This window comes from Papaver somniferum, chromosome 9, assembly GCF_003573695.1.
Source record: "Papaver somniferum cultivar HN1 chromosome 9, ASM357369v1, whole genome shotgun sequence".
Lineage (NCBI taxonomy): Eukaryota > Viridiplantae > Streptophyta > Magnoliopsida > Ranunculales > Papaveraceae > Papaver > Papaver somniferum.
Window position 1 is genome coordinate 77,305,998 of NC_039366.1, and position 22,648 is coordinate 77,328,645.

General features: G+C 36.3%; 1 long non-coding RNA gene across 1 annotated transcript; it reads left to right on the forward strand.

Annotated features, from left to right (window-relative positions):
- The first annotated feature begins 10,068 nt into the window (after window positions 1–10,068).
- LOC113314401 lies at window positions 10,069–11,429 on the forward strand. The gene is made up of 2 exons (XR_003342389.1): window positions 10,069–10,644; window positions 10,809–11,429. It is a non-coding gene; the product is annotated as an uncharacterized LOC113314401 (long non-coding RNA).
- The last annotated feature ends 11,219 nt before the right edge of the window (window positions 11,430–22,648 follow it).

The window sequence follows — 22,648 nt, forward strand, 5'->3', positions numbered from 1 at the left end:
TGAAAGGCATACATATTTTATAGCATAAACTTGAAAGAAAAGATCATTACATTATGGGTCTTAATAATAGTGATTGAAATCAGCATAAGAACTTTCTTCCAAGACACAATAGCAACCATAAAGATCAAACTTGGAAATTGTCTTGCTTATGTGATTTTGGATGTTGTAAATTGGTGGTGAGATGGATCAAATACATACTGGTTTGGTCCTTAATATCCTTAATGCAAGAATGTTATTAATATTCCACTTTTTTCTCATCAAAATTGATTTTCAATTTTAAGTTCCATATGGCCATTTCATTAGCAATATATGGTTTAGAAATTCAAGATGGTGTGGTGGTGCATCATAAATGGTATGGCATAAAAAAAATTGTAAATAGTAGGTTATGAGTAAATAACGGGTGAATAAAGGGATTAGTAAGTGGGTTCCACCGGCTGTATAAATTACGAATAATAAATTTGGTGTTGGTTATACATGTGGAAACTTTATAGGGGAACATTGATATATACCACTATAATACCGAATATCAACTATAACATGGTGTACAATTCAGACAATTGTGAAGGTTCATTTGAATAGCCACAACTAAGACAAGTTTCTATTGAATGAACAAACTTCATTTTGATTCCACTATGGACTCAACAAACATGAAAAATGGATGTTCAAACCAACAAATTTGTTGGTTTGTTCATTGAGTTGGAGGATGCAGCGAGCGTTTGATGATAGGTCGGGCGATCTTCACTCTAGCGTTGGCGTCGGAGACAAAAATATTGGCGCTTTTATTTCCAGCGCGCGCTCTTGGTTAAAGCGCTAGAGCTTGTCCTCCCAGCGCCGCATTTTTCATAGAAGCGCCAACAGCTAAATCTGGATCGCTGAAAACTCTTAGATCTAACGCTATAATTTTTGAGTTCTATAAATACTCCTCATTTCAACTTCAAATTCACATTCACACATCTAGTCTTCTTTACTCTTCTCTGAGCTTAAAAAAGATCTTCCACTTCAACAAATTTTTCAATTCTTGAAAGTGTCTCGGCCCTTATTAGTTCGGCGCGCTCCGTATATACTAAAGAAGAAGATGAATCTATTTGCAGAAACTATGTTTTTTTATTTACTCAGCTTGCTTCAGCAAACTATCCATGGGTGAATTTCTGGGCGGTTATTCACGACGGGTTCTGCAGTGACACCCGTAATCCGAGTCGTCGTGCTATATGCGACATAGAAAATCGTTTTTGTACAATTAAGAAAGAAGTAAGTGAATTTGTAGCTTTAACCATACAAGCCAATCGATATAGACTGAGAGGTGAAACTGATGCTGAGATGGTAACAAGATCTTTGGTTGAATGGCAAAGATGGAAAAATGTGGCTTTTCCTTTCGAAAAATGTTTCGAAATCCTTTAGGTGTTGAACAGTTTCAACCCCTTCTTTGAAGCTAATGTAGTCCGCCGTAATTCAATGAAGCTAATGTAAAGCGCTTAATTTTAAACATATGTAATTTTATTTAATTAAGATTGTCGTACTTTTAAAACTAAATTACAAATGTAGCAGAATTAAAAATTACAAACAGTCTCTCTAACGTCGTTCATCGCTATCTTTTGGAGTCAAGAATTCTCCAAGACCTGGGGATGGACCTGCGATATCCCCACTTGCCAACATATTAAATAAATTTCCATAAGGAGATAAAGATGGTTGAAGAACATTAGGCGATTGGAAAGCACTAGGCGATTATTGGAAAGCACTCGGTGCACTCGGTCCTCCAAACATATAAGATGTTTATGGTTGTGGTTGTGGTGGTGGTGGTGGTGGTGTATAGCAATCATTTGGGTTGTAGGGCGAGAATGATGATGAAATGCGCCTAGGATCTAGCCGAAATACTTGAGGTTGAGATACAGGCACAGTTTGTGGTGAAGAAGTATTGTGTCGTATGTGTGGTGAAGAAGAACTCTGTCGTAATTGTGTTTCTCCCACCATTGTTTCATCACTATCGTACATGATTTGTTGCTCCTGGTGGAATCGGGAGATTGTGACCGCCGCCCATCATCATTTACAGTTGGACTCAATCCAAACATTGCGTTCTCGTGCCATTTCCAACACACATCCAAGTGTGTAGCCCTTATTTGCCGAGTTAGCCAGTGTGAATCGTTCAATTGGTTCCTCATATCGGCCTCAGTAGCAGTCACATTGTCGCAAGGATAATCACGTTCCATACCTTGGGAAACAATGGGGATCGTGGTTGGCTCACATTGTGAAGTAATACTTGGCATCTCCCACTGAACTTCGGGCAAATTTGACGAAGATGATGAAGAACTTGCACCCATGGTGGGGTAAGTCATAAAGCATGGCTCTTTTGGAGGTGGCTGGATAGGAACGATATTTGCATCATGGGACAGGCGTGATAACGCTTGGAGATCATACCCATATATGTGGGTGTTCTTTGTAACAATCTTGTTAGTTAATTGTATTCCTGTTTAAGAAAAGCCTGATTTTATTGTGGATATCTATTGTTTTTGCTTAACAAAATTTCGATACAATTGATGTTTTATTCCATTATTTGTGTATGGATGTGTGTGTGATTCAATTGGTTCCGGTTAAGAAAAACTATTGTTATCTTGCTTTATTTTGTGGTATCAATTGTTTAGCTAGGCTTACAAAATTTTGGTGCAATTGCGGTGCTTTAATGTCTATGTTGTTTCAATTGCTTCCAGTTGAGGTGAATAATTATGCAAGTTGATTTATTTGGTTTGTATGAATTATTTATGGCTTAACGAAAGAAAATTTTTACGAGATGAATTGTTTAGTCCAATTCGATTCAGGATAAGAAAAACTAAGTTAATTCTGATCTTAGTTAGACTTATCAAAGTGGAGGTTTCGGTTATTCAAGTCTAATCGAATGCCTTAACAAGAAATACTAGTTAACTAACCTAGTACTTGTCTTGTTTAAAATTTAAAGGTCTAAGTTATATGGATAATTAGAACCTGATGAGAAAAATAGAGTTATCTTTATTTTGGTCTTATCGAACAAGCGATTGTATTTGTACAATCGGTTTAACAAAGGAACTAAGATTCTTAGTTGACATATCAAAACAAATTACTTTGTAGTTTCGGTTTTGATATTGGTTATTAAAAATGGTGTGTGGAACCCTCGTGCTTAACCCTATAGGTTTGCAAGTCTATTTTGAGATTTGTAAGAACCTTTCGGTTTGTCTTTTATTTTTTTCGTTTCTTTGTCATTTCATGACAAAAAGGGGGAGAAATGTATAGAGTAAACAAGTGATACTAGTTTTGATTTATATTGATTGGTATCACTAAGGGAAAGGACATTGGTGCTTAAACGTTTATCTAAACGAAAGAGTGAAAGCATAAACTAAGGGAGAGTAACATATCATATACTTTTAGTTATATGGAATACAAAGGAAATAACAAAGACGTGCGCATTGATAAAATCTACCTATCTTACCTTTAGAAGGAGTATTAGCTTTGTTATTATAATGTCAACAACGGTATTTAAGGATTGAATGTATACAGGTTATTGTGTTGTTGAATTCGGGAATCAAGCGTATGTGTAATATATTCTTGTAATTTGTTTATCCATACGATGTAAGAGTTTTGTCACTAAAATTGACAAAGGGGGAGATTGTTAGAGCATAGCTCGGTTGAACCCACCAAGCGTTGGTATGTCAAGTTTAGTTGTCATATTTTAGTGAGCCAAAACTCATTTAAGAGTCGTTTGATTATGTACTAGAGTCAACTTCGTATAGGTTAGCTTGAAAGTATTAGGATATGAGACATTACAAGTATTGCGAAGACTTGAAGAAGTGAAGAAGTAAGGAGATACAACGACAACATCATCCTTCCACTTGAGGTTAGTGATATTTGACTTGAACTGTTTCATTCCCTAAACGTATCTTTCAAGTCGTGCATATTGAAAACAAAACTTCGAAGCATATTTGATCTCTAGATAGACATAGTATTAAGGAATACAATACGAGGTTTATTGCTTAACCATTAAACTTTATAGATAAGATATCGACATAATCATTTGAATGTTATTGTGATTATGTATGGGTATGAGTTGAGAATTTCATCCTAGGGAACAATGTTTTACATGTGTTCTAAGGGAGTAAGTTCATAAACTTGTTTGTGAATCGAAAAGGAAATCGCTAGGCGTTATTGGTTTTGTTATTCATTGCATATCTTATGAACAACCAATATGTGTGATTGAGTATAACCGTTCACGACTTGTTGTGTTCTTGGTAGAACTATTCACAAAGGCCTGACTTATATATTGGTATGACTTTTATTAGTGAAACCGATCTTAAGTAATCACCTAAGATGGTATGATCGGGTTTGTGATTTTTTTTTGTCTGACCAAATATGGGAAAGGGGAACCGATCCTAGTAAGAGGTGCAGTACATCACAAAGGGGAACCGATCCTTGTATGAGGTGCAGCAAGGTTTATAGCAGAAAGGGGAACCGATCCTATGGACATGTGCAACACGTTTTTAGGCAAGGGGGAACCGATCCTATGGAAATGTGCAACACATATAAGTTAGATACCATATACATGTGTGGAACCGATCCTAGTACCTAGTCAATCGAATTTTAGAAAGCTAGTGTGACTATGCACAGTACTCACATGGAAGGTAGAACCAAAACTTGTTTTGGTAGAACCGTTAAACCCATGATTTTGATTGAATGTTATTTGATCAATCGCACAGTCAGATGAACCAATTATAAACTTGTTTGGAAGTGTGGAAAATCGGTTTCAAGGTTGTAAGTATGAAAGAGAACTTACAAAGTTAAGATGTCGACATACTTTGAACACGTGCTATGAATGCTTATTTCTTTAATTGTTCAAAGTTATTCCTTAATAGCTAAGGGAAGAGAATCCCAGGATCGAAACATAAATAAGTTAAGAATCTTTTAATTAAGGTATTTAACTTCATTTTGTAGGGAAATAAGAATTAGTAATGTGCAGTTACTAATTAGAGATTTTCCGAGAGATTTCGATCATTATTTTTGGACAGAGCATTTCCATGAATTATGGAAACCGAATTTGTGCTTTAATGAATATCTTGAGAATATTTTCGGTTTTGGAAATTCCTTGGTGTCCAAACTTCCTTGTCTATAAATACTTGAAGTTTGCCTTTCTTGCAAACTAATCCTTTGTAACAACAGACTTCCTCTTTGTTGTGTTGTTACTGGTGTAGCCGCCTATTCGGAGATGAGAGTAACCTAATTAGGCGAAATCTCTTACGGCCGCTCAGTTTAAAGTCTTCTTTGGGATTGATAAGCTCTAGCGTGTACCGTTGGTGGGAAACTAGATAATTGCGGTTTATCTTTTGTTTTCTTTGATTTGATTGACTAACGGTGGTTGAACTTTGATTGCACCTGGTTTGTTTATGCTTGAGAATATTCTCTTCTGATATAAGATTCACTCAAACTAGTTCAGATTTTCGACAGGGATCTTCAGACTGTTGTTAGTTCTAAAGACGATCTTGTGATAGTCCATTATTAACAAACTTCGTTCTGTGCGTGATTGATCACAAGAGATTCAAGTGATTGTGTGCAGGTTTTTATTGAAGATCTAAGAAGATTTCAAGACGAAGAAGATATTGAAGATTTCTGATTTCTGGGTTCATAATCTTTAGTGTGCACAATACTTGTTTCGGTAAAAGATGATCCAATTAATAATCCGTTTATCTTTGTGATAGATTGGATTGATTAATTGAGTAGACCAACATTAACACAATTCTTTGGATTAATAGTGTTGTTGGCTTAATCTTAAACGATTACTTCAGTAATTGAATATAAGATAGATCAAAGAACCTGACGAAGGAGTTTATGTTAAGACAAACGGAAGAGCCTTTATCCGACTCATATCACTTGGTTGAATAGAGTTGATACCAAACATATTTGTTGTTCATTTACTGTTTGGAATACGAACCAAAGAAAATTGTTCCAAGTACGTGACTAAGGTCGGAGGCGTGGGAATTGATAGACGCATTTATGTGTCTAATTTGTCCTCAATGTTTCGTATTGTTTGTACTCGATTTTGTACTAATTTTGTTATTTTATGTGTTTGTAGGCATTTTTGGGAAATAAACATTTTTGGAAAATTCGGCTCGAAAAGTTGATTTTGGCACCCGGAGGACACGTGCTATGCGGACTCTCATTTTGGTTAAGGGGCACCTCAAATACTAAGGGGCACCTGCTAGTCGCACCCCCAGTTTGGTCAGGGGGATACCCTTTCTTCTTCATTTGAATTATGAAAACCGGCGGGAAAAACCAACCTTCAGCTGCCGAAATGAGGGTTGCGATTTGAGCTCGTTTCAGTGAGACTTAACGACTGAATTTGATTGGATTTGTTCATATGGGCTTAACAAACGTGGTGTAATATTCAAAATCAATCCAGTTGGACCAGATAATCGGCGAGAAGGAAACAGAGTTGCGTGTTCACGGGAAAAATATTCTGGATTTGGTTTGGAAAGTTTCTGGTGAAATTCAATCGAAGTTTTAGCTTGGTTTGGGCCTGTTAACCGCAGACAGGGCTGGTAATCCTCTTAGACTCGTCAAAGTACGGTTGTATCACCGATTGTAAGAAAACAGAGCATCATATATCCCCATGAGTTATTCTCGGGATTTTCTTTATTCTTGGAAAGATCGCACGAGGTAAGAGCATGTATATCCTATTCTATGACGTGTATGAGTCTGTTAAGAGTATGTTGGATGGATACAGACGCGTGAGAATCTGTAACAAGGGAAGAAATCCCGTGACTGGCAGTGAAGAATATTATCGAGTAATGAAGATTATTCGAAGTTATTGGCGGGTATTTTTTATTGTGGAGAGTATATAAAGGGTGCTGAGGGTTATGAGAGAGGATGGAGAGTTAGGGGAAGAAAAGAGAGGAGTTTGATCGAGTTGCATAATTGGTTCTGCTGCTGCAGAAACCCTAGAAGACGAAGAACATTGACCCACACAAGCAGTCGTTTATGCTACAGTGAATACGACAGTCCTAAGACAGTCTTATATGCTACAGTGGTAACGACCCACAGCCGAGGGTTGTAGTTCTCTGGTTTGTAACAAACATAATTGTTACAAACCCGGTTTTGAATTATTTCTCCCTTTTCATCATTTGTAAACACCCTTTGAGCAATAATAATGATTTTTGAGCGTGTTTCCAACAACATGATGAGCTAGACCCCATCACTGGGACAATGGAGGAAGCAACTTTTCATGATTGTGGTAAATGAATTAATTTTTTCATTGACTTTTTGCATAGATTTAATTGCTTTATGATTTCCGTTAATTATTTTTTATTTTGTTAGATGCCGCATGCTTAGTTCTAAATACTTTAGATGCGTCATGCTTTTAACTTACAAATAATATTTTACGAAATCTATTTTTGGCAAAGAACTAGAATCACAACTTCTTTTGTTTGAGCTATATTGTCTAGAGTTAATGACTGAACCATAACAATATGAAAAGTAGTGGAATCCCGCGTCTCAGCGTCTCTTCATCTTTTGACATAATTTGTATATTTTAGTGTTTTTGCTTTATTAATCCTAAAAATAATTTCAACAAGTCTGAGTGAACGAATCATCTTACTACAACACAATTGAAAAACCCATCAGGAATACAGACGGAACTAGGTGAAATATAGGTTTAGTTGCTTGGTCTCAACTATACGAAGTTAGGTGTAATTTTGTGTAGCGGCTTAATCCGGAGAATATTCAATTCTGGATAAGGTCCCGGGGTTTTTCTGCATTTGCGATTTCCTCGTTAACAAAATCTTGATGTGTCATTTACTTCATATTTCCGCATTATAATTGTTTTATTATAATTAAAGTAAATTACACAAACGTTAATTCCTATTTACTTGATAAGTGAATCCTATTGTGTTTGGTTAAGTCCGAACCTTTTTTTATCAAGTAACATACTTTGTTGTTGTATTGTCTCGATCTCGTATCCATAGACGATCACATGAAGTGTGAACCGATTAGTTGCATTGTCTCGACTCAGTTCATAGACAATCACTTTCGGAGAAAGGACTTATAGGTATGAAAAGTTTTAGCTTGAGGTATATTTGGGTACCCTCGCCTTTCAACAACTGATTGTGATGTCATGATTCCTAGTATACACCCCCCCAGGATAATTCTGGTCACGTAGGACCTGCAAATGCGTAAAAACATCCTCGGCGGACTTATGATCTAAAGGTGGAAACATACATGTCTCATGTAAGCACGACTCAACCTATTTGAGATCAAAGACTGATTCATAGTACATCATCGCGAGATACACTGGTCATGTTTACTCTAGGCTTTGACTCGACTTACTGAGGCTTCCAAATAATTCCTAGGACATTCTTACGAGATCAACCTCAGCTTCTCTCACACTCTACACACGATTTCTGAGGTATTCCATGCCTTTTCACATGACTCATCCTAGTCATTCTCACAAATTAGAGAATATCTCTCTATCTTGGCCAACTCGGCTAAAGAGAATATATCTCTCTCTCAACACATCATCACAAAGGCGGACACATCTTCACACAAATGGGGGGATATCAATTAGGGTTTTGGTCTGGAGGTCTATGACACGTGTGAGAAATGCCTGGCCTATTTTTCACCACATAAAAGAGTAAAGACGGAGGAATAATGAGATAAACTCAACCTAGTTTGTCTCTATGAATTCCTGAAGAGACGGGAGAAGTGCTCAGCTGTAACATCCCGTGTTTTTAGCATGACTTATACTAAAAGATGCTCCATGGCATGAAATGAAGCTTCATCTCAAGTTTTTGTCGCGTTAAGAGGAATATTGGCCCAGAGCCAATGTTGCATCATCATGATGCATTAGGCTAGTTGGGTAGATGGCCTTGAGCGTTGCAGCGTAATCATTGTGCATCATGCAGACGATTGGTCTAGAGCCAATATCGCACAATCATTGTGCATCAGGACGGAGCAGGCTGGCTGGGTGAATATTGCACAATCATTGTGCAATATGCCAGTGCAGGATGGATTAGAGAATGTTGCGTAATCATTATACACAATCATTGTGCGTAATCATTGTGCATGAATAGTGAAGCAAGCACCTCAAAAGTGGCAGTTGGTGAATGTCAATCAGCTCCCTTTTCCAAAGTTGTAAAAATTGCAAGTTAACATATATAGGGAGGGGTAGTCGGTTGAAGGTGCATATGCGGACTATGAACCAAGTAAGATTTATAGCTTAGCCGAAAGAGTATAAATGATGTGTAAGCCTCATTTATAGATGTGTAGCCTTGGCATCACTATGCCATGACACAGACCCGATAATGCGCAACCTTTGTGCATGTTGACGGAACGTCCTATACGGACCAGGCCATTACCATTTTTGTTAGGCCTCAGCCTTGCAAATGAGTTTGCTTAAGTTTCTGTCCCTTCGCTGATGAACTACGGTTTGTGCTTGATCCCTTTGGAGTAGGAAAGGGTACGTAGGCAGCCGCGATGAGTTGCAGCATTGGCGGTCCAGCATGTTGGCCCCTCATATCTAAGCTCGGCAGCTCTGTTATGTCCAAGTTTGATGAGGCTTAGTTGCAAGCCAGCAAGTGGATGCTCATACTTCCTATCAAGCTACACAGAGTTGGTAGGCGCAGTAGGGAAATGGCAATAGGATTGGAGCGGCATATGCCTAAGTCAAGGGATTATGCCTTATGCCTGGACAAGACTCGGCAGTATGACTGTAAGGACCCTCTAGCTCGTCAACGCTATTAGACTAGTCAAGAGACGTTTTAGCCGATAATAACTCGATTAGTTTAACACGAACGTTAATTAATAGAAATTAATTTAACAACGATTTAGATACGAAACTAGTACCGTTGGTTAGATCTCGAAAAGTTACGCAGAATGGACTACTCGAACGTGTCAATCGGATATTAGACGAAGAAGTAGGTATCATATGAGTATGAAGGGAAAATTAGTAATTCTCTTTAGACCGACCTGGTTGCCCTTATTTTTTGGTCGGGTGCCTTTAAAAAATCTGGCCGGCCTCATCTCTACCCATGTCGAGTAGATAACTCATATCTTTTTTTCTCTTCTTCTTTCATTTTCTTTCTTCTTCTTCATTCTTCTTCTACTCTTCTCTTCTTTTCTTCTCCGACGATTCTGAGAGTTTCCTGGGTATGTGAGATCGATCATCGTAGGAGTTATGCTAAGGATTGATGTCTGGTGGTGGTGATTGTTGTTTACTGTTACGGGAAAAGAAGGAGTTGTTACTGTGATAATCAAAAATTAGGGTTTTTAGATTAAGACTCGAATTGGTAATTGAGTTGCTAATGGTTAAATAACGAGGGGGTTGACGTTCGATTGAAGTGGTGAGGTTGTTTGAAGTGGAATTGAGGAGTTAGGGTTTCATTAGATGAACCAAAGAAGGATTGGAAAATGAAATTGAGGTTTTAGCAGAGTAATTGGAGATGTGTTTTGTTTAATTAAAGAATTAGCATGTTGTTTTGTGTTCGAATCAGAGAAGCTTTAATTTGGTAATTATTTTAGGGTTCTTCTGAGAATAAATGATGGGGATGAAGATTGTGAGTTGACAGCTAGGGCTCGATTATGTTAGTAAGAAGATGTTATAGCTATTATTGGTGTTGATTCAAGACTCGGGAGAAAAGGGTAAGTTGAATTTAAGATTTCGGAATTCATTTGTCCTTATGTTGTGTATATTTGTGTTTGAAAATTGAAGTTCCTTGGTTGGGTCTGCTGTGTATGTTTAGTTTGGTCTCTTATTGAATTAATGAGATGAGTTAGCTGTGGTGGTGATGATGTTGATGTTACAGGGAGGAGATGTGTATTGGTGGTGGAGCTGTAATTGAAATTGATTTGGTGAATTAGGAATGCAAATTACAGTTTGTAAGGAGGGTGTTGAATTGATTTGGCAGATTTGTTACATGGGTGTGTCGGTTGTTGCAGAACTGGAGTTGCAGTTGCAGAGTTGTGTTGCTGCTGAGTTGTAGATGTATGAATCAGTTGTGAGGTGAATGGGTAATGGAATTGAGTAACTGTGGTGTTTTGGAGTGAATGGAATTAGAACTGCTTAGTGTTGCAGAGTTATAGTAGTATGGTTGAAGTTGCAGGGGATATGAGTGATCTGCTGAAGTTGTGGAGTGCAGCTTGTGGTTGTAATTGATCTGAGTTGGGTTGCCTGAAGTACTAGTGATGTTGTTGTTCATGGTGTAATGGTTATGTATTGAGGATTTGTAGATGAAACTGAAATGTTGAGTTATGATGTGTGAGTTGCAGTTAAGGTTTAGATGAGAGGATTGAATTGGTGTTAGTTGTTGTTAGTGTTGTTGTAAAAGCTTGGAACTGCAATTGCAGGTAGGCTTAAATTACAATTGTATTGAATTATAGAATTATGTTTGAATAGATTGAAATTGAAATATAGTTAAGAGCTCAAATGTTTGTTCATTATGGTTCTTTGGCCTGAGCAATGGCTCTGGCCTGTGAAGAAGATTTAACCTATTAGTCATCCTAGTCAGTTTAGCTGACTCAATTGTTTATCTGATTGAGTTACCTGTCTTGACCCGAGTTGGACTATTGACCGATTCTAGTTTGACTCATTTGACCGAGTTAACCCTTTGACCCTGACTTGACTATTGATGTTGACTGTTAGTTAACCTTGTTAGACTGGACGTTGACCGTTAGAGACTGTTAGTTGACTCAGGTGGACTGGACCTTAATTTAACAGGCCGGTTTGTTGGGCTTGGGCTTATAGGCAGTTTTCCTAATGAGTATGTATTGGATCTTTGTGGTCTAAGCTGTAGATATTCATAAGACTTAGTTAATAGACTATAAAACCAACCTAATTGAATTAGTAAACTATAGACATACTAAAATAAGGGAATGAAAAGGTGTAGAAACATAATGAGCTTAGAGCAACTGCAATGGACGACTAAACCCAAATATATGGTCCAGATACGTGACACAGTCGAACAGACTAAAGATCATATACCAGACTAAATCCAAATTTGAGACTATATTTGGTCTGGAGCAACGACCAAAACCAAATTTGATCGAGCGAAGTTATAATCTTCGTCCGTTAACATGCGTTTATATAATGCACGCTTCATCTGAAGCGGTGGTATAATTCTCGTCCCGGGATCGGGCGTTAGTATAATGTCCGCCTGATCGGGCGTTAGTATAATGTCCGCCTGATAACAGGCGTGAGTATAATGTTCGTCCCATTAAGGCGTGCATTATATAAACGCCCCATTCATGCGTACATAAACCTTACGTCCTACACCGGGCGGACATTATACCTTATACTCTATGTTTGTTACCATGTTTTTGAAATGATAAAAATAGTCGACAAAAATGTTCCATTAAGTACATTTTTGTTAATGCTTTATACATGTGCTCAAGCTAAAGAATATAGCTAGCTAGTAGTTAATTGACTTTAGTATATACCACGTCTAGTTTAGAAGTACTAAAACCCGTACAATTGTATCACTGTATACAATAGCTCCACTAGTAGCTAAAGTACAGACTAGCCGATTACTAACTTGCTGGTCTTGATTCGATTTAACTTTTAACAATTTTGACTAACTGCAAAACGATATATGGGAGTGCGGAGATTATATCAACGCCCCTGTCCGGGCGTGCATTATATAAACGCCCCATCCGGCGTGGATTATATAAACGCCCCACATAAAACGTTTGCTATATCAACGCCTCATATCCGGCGTTTACTATATAAACGCCCCACATAAAACGTTTGCTATATCAACGTCCCATATCCGGCGTTTACTATATCAACGCTCCACTGTCAGACGTTGATTATATCTTCGCTCGACTAAATATACTCGTTTATCGTTGCGTCACACTACTGATTAAATTCAAATTTGATCGTGGTTTTTGATCTTTGATCTTTGGTTTTGATCGCACCATTGTGGACGCTCTTAGAACCATTAGATAGTTCACTAAACTTATAACTAGAGAATTGTATGAGATTATGTTACGAGCCTTGTATGAGCCCTTTTGGCTAAACTCTTAGACTTCTTGTATGATTAACAGTTAGTCTGTATTAACAACGATCGATACAAAGGACGAACCAGTGGATCGTGGATCTCGAGGTAGGCGTGGCTTGTCGTCAAAAGAGGTGGGAATACATTTAACTCTTTTGTGACCATTGATGTTTTCTTTTACAAAGATTTATGTTTATCAAACTTACGCATTGTTTAGTTGTGCATTCCATGCTTTGTTTAAAGTGTATTACGATTGTTCTGCTGATTAGTTGAATCTTTCCACGATTTGGAAAGGACGTGAAATCCTTTGTTTGTCATTATGAATTGTTATGGGAAATGAGAATTTCCACTTGTGGTATATATGATACGCTCCTTCATATTTATATCTACATGAATTCAGTTTTTATGCACGTGGCTAGGGCGATACACCACAATATTATTATTCGGTGTGGAACAAAACGACATCAATATTATACATTGTTTGAAGAAGGAGTTTGTCCATATACATGTTTATTTATTTGAATGACTTGGTCATTTTTTATTGTTTGGGAAAACATGTATTGTTTTCCAACTCTTGCTTATGATTACTTTAAAGTTAAATGTTATTCCTATTGGGCACCCCTGTTAGGGATGATGTGCTCACCCATTCCCACTTTCAGTTTCAGAGACAGATCAGAGTTGCGCAGCGAAAGCTTCGAGGAGTTGAGTCTGTTAGTTGGTTAACTTCTGATATGTTTATTATGTTGTATATTATATTTGTAAACCAAATGACTATTGTATATATATATATATATATATCATTTGAGAGTACTTCTTGTATATATATATATATTTCTGAGCGGGGCTAGTTTTTGGGTTAAGATTAGTAGCAGATTTCTTAATTGAATGTTTAAGTTTATGATTTAAATTCGTTACCGCCTCTTTATTTAGATAATCTCTTGGATTAGTCAGCTGCTAGCTTTGGGGGCACTTCAGTGTTGGTATCAGAGCTCACTATTAGATCTTACACGGGAAGAGATAGAAATAGTCAGTGCCAGTTAGTGAACTTGATTAGTTTAGAACTGGGTTGGGTTTGTGAGATAAATCTTAATCACTAAAAGTTATCAATAATTAAAAGATTTATTTGATTGATTGATTTGTTTGTTTGGTTGTTTGTATATGTAATTAAGTAAAAATTGTAGGGTACACCAATAACTTTAGCTAACAAGGATTAGAGAATAATAAGTCTAAAAAGTATGAATACGTAGACAAACTAATACTAGAATAAATAATTATGAGATTAGAATTATTGATAGATCTTGAAAGCCACATAGAAACTTATCGAATACCTTGAATTATACGTAGATTCAACAATTTATAATTACATAAATGTTAATAATAGTTTTGGACTCGATAATATTTGCAAGAGCAGTTAGAATAAAAGTTCGACCATCAATGTTAATAATAAACACTATAATAGTAATTATAAATGAAAATAGGGGAAAATATAGTTTGGTCCTTTTTTAGGTGGTCCCAAGTCAGTTTGGTCCTTTGGGAAAACGCCTTTACTGTTTGGTCCAAAATTATTTAAAAATATTAAATGGACAAAAGTACCCTTCCGTGTTAATTTCTACTTTTTTTTTTTTGCAGCAGTTCATTCTTGAAAATGAACTCATGTTAATTTCTACTTATTTTTTCAGAAATCACCTACATAAACCAGAGTTCATTCCAGAAATGACCTCCATATAAAAACCTAAAAAAACCAGAGTTCATTCCAGAAATGAACTCCATATAAAAACCTAAAAAAAAAGTTCATTCCAGAAATGAACTCCATAGAAAAACCTAAAAAAACAGAGTTCATTCCAGAAATTAACTCCATATAAAAACCTAAAAAAACCAGAGTTCATTCCAGAAATGAACTCCATATAAAAACCTAAAGAAAATAGAGTTCATTACAAAAATGAACTCCATATAAAAACCTAAAAAAACAGAGTTCATTCCAGAAATGAACTCCATATAAAAACCTAAAAAAAATCAGAGTTAAAAACCTAAAAAAATTAAAGTTCATTCATGGAATGAACTGCAGCATCATCATCTTCGTCATCTTCAACAACAGCAGAAATAAATTCTTCTACAACAGCAATAGTAGCAGAGAAGAAGAACACAAAAGATCATCATCATTCATCATCCTCTTCATCATCAAAACTTAGAAAAAACGGAAGAAGAAGATTTTTTTCATCATCGTCTTCATTATCACGTCTTCATCATCATCTTCGTCATCATCATCATCATCATCATCGTCTTCGTCATCTTCAACACGAGTTCATCTTCGATTTTTATAATCAAATCAAGATCTCTATACTGAAAAATAAAAATCTTTAAATAAATAACCAAATCAGTTTCTATATTCAAATCAAATCCATCTTTAAAAATAAATCTTCATCCTAAATCTTAAACAGTAGCGGAAAGAAAAAATAAGAAAGAAAAAAGAAGAACAAGAAAAAGTAGATCTGGAAAAAAAAAGAGGTGAGAGAAAATAAATCCGAAAATTATTCTCTTCTCTCCTAATAATGAGTATATATATGGTCCCCATTAAAAGGGTATTTCTGCCACTACCATTTGACGATTACATCATCCATGACGTCATCCCGCGTGGGTATTGTCCACCCTAGGACCAAACCATAATTTCTAGGACCAAATTATAATATATTTTCCCAAAAATGACCAATCAGACAATTGACTAGGTCAGTTGGACTAGACTCTCTCTAATATATTATTCCTAGGACCTATTGGTATTTCTTACATGAAAATAATAGTAATGTTAGCATTTATCAGTTAGTATCATATTAAATTTAACTAACTAAAATTTCAATAAGGATATATACTGGTAAAAATAATGATTATGATTAAATAGCTATGGAAAATTATTAACGTTTATGTACGGTTAAATTTTGTAAAATTAAACTAATGACAAATTAGAAATATATATTTTGCGTTTAAACTAAATAGTTAATATAATACTTATTAGGTGTTAGACGTAAAAAGGTGAGGATATAATGTATTAAATAAAAAGACTCAACTTGTTAATAATTTTGTATCGTAATTATTTTAGTCTAATAGATGATCCAGTAAATCTTTAAAAAGAAACAAAATATACATGACATAGTAATCATAGTACTCAGATGTTTAGTGTAATTTTAGAATTAAAAGAAAATAAATTCGTACATTAATAGCAAAATCTAAAGACACGTTAAAATTTTACGCAAACTCAAATTTTAATCATATTAAATGACCACGTCAATATTTAACAAGATATAGTATACGGGTTCAACATGAATAAATAAAATTTGTTACATCAATTTTTACGTGAACGTAGATTTATATTTAGAAGATTAAGGCTTAGTGTACCAACTGGACTATTAACTTAAGAGTAATGAAAATGATAATATAATTAAGGCAATAATTTTCGGATAAGTTAGACAAATAGTAATACTATGTAATACTAATTATTATAAGATTTAGAGTTATTGTTGTTAGAATTTCAGCAACTAAACATGATCTATTTTCTGTAAGCATGATTACCTTATCTTAAGAATGATTTGACACTACACTTAACATGTTTAGTAACATCTACTTATGATGACTTTCATGTATGTTTAGGATCTTCTATTCTGTAACTAGATAGCTCTCAATCATAACATGATATAGTTAGGTACATACCTTAGATTATGGAACAAGTATGATGTTAACTAGATAGCAATGAAATCTATGGAACTTTTCTTGCATAGTAAACTTCCAATTCTATCTCCTCTTACTTTTAATGATGGTATAAACTTTAGTTATATAAGAGGCTAGAATGGAGTCCACCTCATGCTTCATAGGAACATATGTCCTTCAACCTGCCATCATCAGTTGAAGAACAATCCCACAACAACACATACAATCTTTTATGCCACCAGTTATAGTCAAAGAAATATCAATTCCTTGACTATGACAGGAAACTTTCATGCATAATCTATACCTTAAATTTTCTGATTGGGATTATACTAATCCAATTTAGTTAAACCAAATCTTAATTTGTTGCTAAACCAAAATAAAGCTAACATTCTCCCACTTTAGGTCAGCAACAAATTTTTTCTGAATTTCGGAAACATTTAAGAAAATATTTGGATTAGATAGCAGTCAAAGAATGTAGGTGGCCACCTGAATTTTAGAAAACTTCAATCCCAATCAGTGAGGTAAAAGACCATGAAGAACTTTATCCTTAATTTAAATGGCACGCTAGAAAACGACTATAGAGACTTAAGCACCACTTAAACGATGCATAGGCCATTTCTATAATCAGAAATCCAAACGGTCCATTGTCATTAAGTTCATATTTTTAGCTGGCATACACTTTTAGTGTTTTCATCTGCAAAACAGAACCTTATCATGTCGCAATTAAAAGACCAAACAGAAGCATATAGTAAGAGCATAGAAAACAAAGACACGTTGATATGCCAAACTGAAGTAGTTGATTATATAACATATAATCACAGTATACAAGCTTCAGTAAAACTCAAAATATATCAACAACACCCATTGAAAACACATGCTCTTTAAACACTTTAGGACTCAAACCTTTCGTCATTGGATCTGCAAGCATACGATCAGTCGAAATATGAGAAATATCAATTTCTCGTTCCTTTATTTTTCGCTTTACCAGGAAATACTTAACATCTATATGCTTTACTCTACCTGTTCCTTGATTGTCTTTCGCAAAACTTATTGCAGCTTGGTTATCACAGTAAAACTTCATAGGTCTGGATACTGTATCTATAACTTGCAAACCTCTCATGAAGTTTTTTAACCATACAGCATGAGTAGTCGCCTCATAACAAGCAATATACTCTGCCTCCATTGTGGACTGAGCTTGTATTGGTTGTTTGAAACTTCTCCTATGAAACATCACCATTAGCGAACATGAAAACATAACCTGAAGTAGATTTCATACTATTGATCGCAGTCGTATGCGTCAAAAATAATTTCACTTTCTCAATCTACTAAATATAAATATAGTACGTGGTAAGAAAGAGTTCGTTCCCACAGAGAGGCTTTTGTTGTTATAAAATTTCAGTTTCTTAGTAACTAAGGGGGGATTTTGTTTTAGCAAAACAATAAAAGTAATTGAAAGCAATAAAATAATTTGAATAATCAATAAGGAGAAGATATTGGTCACGGGATAGTATCATTCACAAACATGTATTTTCATCAATGACTAGAATTGATATTTTAATCTCTCATTTATTAAAAGTCCTAGGATACCTTGATCGCAAGAGTATCCCGTTTATTTCCCTATTTTATCAAAAAAAACATTAAAAGATGCTATTGTGAAATCTACCTAGAAAGCAACCTAAAACGTAAAAGCACAATTAAGTTTAACTCCCTAAGAGCATTAAGTTCTGTGAAATAAAACTAATCAATGCAAACAAACGTGTAAAAGCACTAATTCGTTTTAACAAAGGTTATGATTCATATGTGACTAGTATGATATATCACTACAAGCGCTACTCACATTTATGCTACTTATAATCAGGAACTATCACTTTTTCGTATAATAACCCTAACCTAGCAATAGAGATGAAGACTAATCTAATTGATTCCGGACTCAACCAAACTAGCATTCAAATCATAAAACAATATAAACCATGAATCATAAACAATAAATTATTGAGACAAAACTAATCCATTGAATCACATAGCATGTTTGATGAAATCAACTTATTATCCCATAACCAATAATAGTTATTTAGCTACTCATAGCTTTTGAGTGCATCATAATCATAATCAATAATAAATGAAAAAGATGAAAAATAAACGAAAGCAAACCCTAGTCACCGCTCTCCACTACTCCAAGTAGAAAATCCGTGATCCAAAGGAAGTAGAAAATTTTCCTTTTTGTAGCTCTTCTTAGATCAAGTTTTCAAAAGCCCATCACCAAGAAGTCCACCAAGACCATGTGTGTGAAGAACCCATGTGAAAATATGTCAAAAAATATGTTGTCAGAGATCTGGTATCGGCGTCGGAAATTGGTCGGAGAAGTCGCCGGAAAACATCTCAGGTGGCCGGCAAAGTCCGGCCGGTCACCGGTCAAGCTAACAGTCACCCGTCAAAGTTGACGGCCGACTAACGGTCAAACTCAGTAGTCAGCCCGAGTTGAAATGAGTCAAATGCAGGTCTGAATCACAACTAACTCAGCTGATTTGGTTCTGGGTCAAGGCCTGAGCCTTTGCAACATTTCACAAGCCATAACCTGTTGTTGCACCATGACAGTGCATCACAGATTCCAAACCTAGCCATAAGGAGCTCCATCCTGCTTGCAGCTCCACTTGCCACTTGCATAATCTAACCCATCTCCATTGCAGCTTCAATCACCACTCTCAGCAACACTATAACTGTAGTGAAATGGCACTAGAATCACTGCTTCGTAACACAATATTCACCACTGCCAAACTATTAACAGCACTAACTTCCATTCTCAGCCTGCACCCATTGTTATTTCAGTTCAGCTGCAATCATCATTTCCATCTGCAACTCACTTTCCATTGCGCTTCTCGACCATCTCAACTCAGTTAACCATCAATTGCAACAAGTCTTCGTATTCTTCTCTCAGACAACATCAAACCAGCCAACCACACAGCACCATTCATCTGAAATCTGAACTTTTAAGCACATAATGTACTGCTTAGTTAACAGCTCCAGCAACTCCTTACTGCAGTGCTCAAATGCCTGCAATGCTTCTTTTTAGCTCAGTTTCATCTCAGTTAGGCCACGTGCAATCACCCACCATTTCAGTTCAATAGGAACTCCATTGTAGAAATCCATTGCAATCCAGCCACACAAGGCCAGGATATGACAACCTAATAACATCAGCAACATCAACCAAGACACCAGAACACGCCACTTCATCTCGGACCAAATTCCAACACAAAGACTTTGTAATCTGCACAACCAGCTTCTTGAGTATCAGTTGCACTCTTCTTGTATAATAGCACAATCACCAGTCTGTACACAGACATTCCCATGCTCATTCCTTCTCGCCACTCTACAGTATCAAGCCGCAATCACCACTAAACTTCAGACGCAGCTTCATATCAACTCCCTGTAGCGCATTCTGCTCTTGCATTAGCTTTCTTTGCATCAACAACCATCACCACAGCACCTGTCATTCTCAGATGCAGCTCATTTCTCGAATTCAGGTTACCCGCAACATCGCATCAGAATCCCTATGACTGCAGCTTCGTTTCTGCAATTTGAACGACAACAACAATTCTTCCTTGACAGCGTCTAAATACCCATCAGAACCATTTCCTGAGTCTTGCACTGCAGTAGCAACTACGACTTTTTCTTCACCTGATTTCAAACACCAACTCAATCTCATGTAATTCCACCAGAAACCCATCTCAGTTCATGCCTCCCAACTCAGCCCTTGACTGCAATTCTTCTCTGCAATCTTGATTCAAACACAAAGCATTCAACCCTATCAATTCCACCATCTGTAGCTCCTTGCCTTACTAGCACCTACTATTTGAGCTCAAACCAAACCCATACACCAGACTCATAGCTCAGTTCCTTGACCAACACCCAGCTCAAACCCATGAATCAATATCCTGCAACCTGAGCTACATCCACCACCTGCAATGCCCTTGAACCTAAAACATACATCTGTCAATCACTCCTGCACCAGTCACTGCATAACCCAACATTCAGCTGCGAAATATTCAGTGACATCCATTCTGTAGCTCCTCCCTGCTTGTAATGTGCAATCACATTCAATCAATCCTAAGCATACATCTAGTTTCATTCTGTAGCTGCACATTTCCTTCCTGCAGCAGCAACATCTCAATCACCAGCAAAGAATCTATCTCAGTCTTTTTCATCACTTCCATTTCAAGACAAACCCAAATTCCAGCTTCAAACCCTCAATTCACTGAGGCTTCCTCAAACCCTAGCTTTTATTTCAGAGGGATTCTTCTCTTCTTCATCCATTTCATCTCAAAATCACCACAGAATCCCTAGTTCATAGATCAGAAGCAAACCCTTAATTTATACCACCAACTTCAATTTCATCCTCAATTCAGAATCCATCTAAAACCCATTTTCGAACTCACACAATCGAACCCAACTCTTTTTTTTTCACTGATTCAAACACAACCCCTCTTCTCAGGTCCAATTCTTCGATCTCCATTTGCAATTCAATCAAACACTCATCAAATCTGAGTTTGCCTATTAAGCAACAACAGAAATCAATGGCATCAGCATCGAGTTTTTCTCTCTTTGTTCGACCCAGACTTCAATCACTGTCTCAATTTCATCTCCTTTTACCGAGTTTCACTGCCGCCATGGCTTCTCTCAATTTCGGGAGAATAATGGGAAGAGAAGAAAACTTCTCTTGAATTTAGGGCTTGTAATGATACAAAGTGATATTGGCACCCTGCATTCCTGGACAAGGGCTAACCGCTTCGAGCATGGCTTGTCGGTTTCAGAAAACCGACAGCTTAATTCTCAATTCAACTGTCAGTTCTAGGAGACTGATAATATAACTTTCTGCATAACTCATTTTGCATGACCTAGTCTGCTCCAAATATCGCCAGTGAATTGACCTTTTTGCGCTTTTCGCTCCAAATGGACGTTTCTCCTTCTTTTGCTCCAAATGACTCCATTGCACCTAATAAACTCAAACTCACACATAAGATACATAATTTTCAAGAAAAATAGCCAAGAAAGCATAAACTATAGATATCAAATTAGGTGTTTTGCAACACCTATCAAATTCCCCCACACTTAGATTTTGCTAGTCCTCGAGAAAATCAAACAAAACTTATTCTAAAGATACATACAACTCCATCTCATAAGGGTTTACTAGAAATATACTCACAAAACCTACTTTTCCAACTTACTAGTTCTCCGTAATGATACTAAGAAGACATAGAAATTTTGCACACTAGTCATAAGAAGTTAGACACATAAATGAACACAATCTCATCCATAAAAGTTGAGAGAGAAATAACCATCCCTTCTCGAAAGAAATTCGGGTTCGGAGTGATTGAAAGTCTCGACTCTGCCTCACAAGAAAGGGTTTTATGATATTGTTCTCAATAATAAATAGCTTTTTATGGGTCACACATGTGTCGAGGTAGGAATGAAGAGAGAATCCTGCGACACGTTGAATGGTAGGAAGGCAAAAACCCTCCGAATTGTTTTGAAAACCCACATCTTTTATTCATTTTTGAAAACCCTTTTTTCTGACGATCTCTAAAAAATGAAATCAACCACTTAACGAAGGTGGGAATATGCTTACTTACCTCGTTATCCGTTCGGCTTGCAGTTAGCACCACTCTCACAGCATCCATAGAAACGTCTTCGGTCTTCAATCCTTGTCTTCATCTTCGTCTTCGGTCTTCAACTCTTGATGATAACTCTTGAACTTCGTAGAATCTTGACAATGTGATTATTTCCTCTAAGTCCTTGTTGCTTGAATCTTCATTATGGATATTTCTTCTTCCATTGGCTTTATTGAATAAATACAAAACCAAAAACGAACTAAACAAACCAAAATATGATGCAATGAATTTTTATTTTTTTTCTGTTTTTTTTTTTTTTTTTTTTTTTTTTTTTTTTTTTTTTTTTTTTTT